Source organism: Seriola lalandi, unplaced genomic scaffold (genome assembly GCF_002814215.2).
Source record: "Seriola lalandi dorsalis isolate HSWRI2012SDOR001 ecotype SW California unplaced genomic scaffold, Sedor1 jcf7180002055009, whole genome shotgun sequence".
NCBI classification, from domain to species: domain Eukaryota; kingdom Metazoa; phylum Chordata; class Actinopteri; order Carangiformes; family Carangidae; genus Seriola; species Seriola lalandi.
The window spans coordinates 94,220-95,168 of record NW_019525552.1 but is presented as its reverse complement, the minus strand read 5'-3'; the positions used below and the strand labels follow the sequence as shown (position 1 = coordinate 95,168).

The 949-nt window shown below is 39.1% G+C and overlaps 1 protein-coding gene across 1 annotated transcript in view; it reads left to right on the top strand.

Moving 5' to 3' along the window:
- LOC111647840 (uncharacterized) overlaps positions 1 to 949 on the top strand; it is a 31,026-nt gene that overhangs the window by 14,976 nt on the left and 15,101 nt on the right. The window lies entirely within an intron of this gene.

Genomic DNA, 949 nt, shown 5'->3' with positions numbered 1-949 from the left:
GAGCTGTTTATAATCACCTTAATCTGATGTGAATGACAAACTCACTGAGTTTATTTCATGTGTTCATGATGATATTGTTCTTTTCCATTCAGCTCCTGCAGATGATAATTGATGAAGCGTTTCCTCACCACAGACGTTTGTTGGGTTTTGTTCTTTCATTTGTCCAGGTGAGGACAGGACAACAAGTGTCCAAACAACAACTGAAAACAGGAAGAATTCCCGGATGGAGCCAGCAGCACCTGACCACAGGGACACGTCACCTAGACAACCAGGTACTGACTCAGACTTTGTTTTCTAATATTTCCATCCTCTTCCCAGACTGGAGGTTATACGTGGCTGTGGCCGGGGGTTCAGCAGCATTCTGGGTAATCAGACTGACACTCGGCTGGGTGGAGATATTGATTAGTTCAAGTTCGTTTTTTTTCTTTTAAAAATTAAAAAAGTAAAAAACAGAACTGAACCTTTTTTCGTTTTTGTTTTTTTACGTTTAATTCTCAAAATTAAAAAACGAAAGCTCAAATTGAAACCGTCCAGTTCTTCTCTTTGCAAATTCCTTTATTTTCCATTTTGAACTGAAGAATGAAGAAAGCTAGTCATGTGGCATGGAGGTTATTGTAAACATTTCAAAATAAAAGCCAAGAGGAAAGAGCGGCCTTTCTATAAAGAGTAAATTATGCATCACAGACAGAGAGAGAGTGTTTATTATCTGTTCATGTCCCTGACGTGGGTCAGAGGAGAACAGATTCTGGGGTTAGATCCACAATATCTAGGAATTTGAATGTTTCTGGTTCATGTTGAAACTCGACCTCAGAGGTCAATAATGTGTAAAACAGCCACGGTATATATGTAGTTATGGTTACTTTGCTCTTAACGATTGAATCAATAGCCTAAAAGCTGCTGATATGACCATGATCAATACAGCTGTGGCAGATGGATTTGTCCACCATGT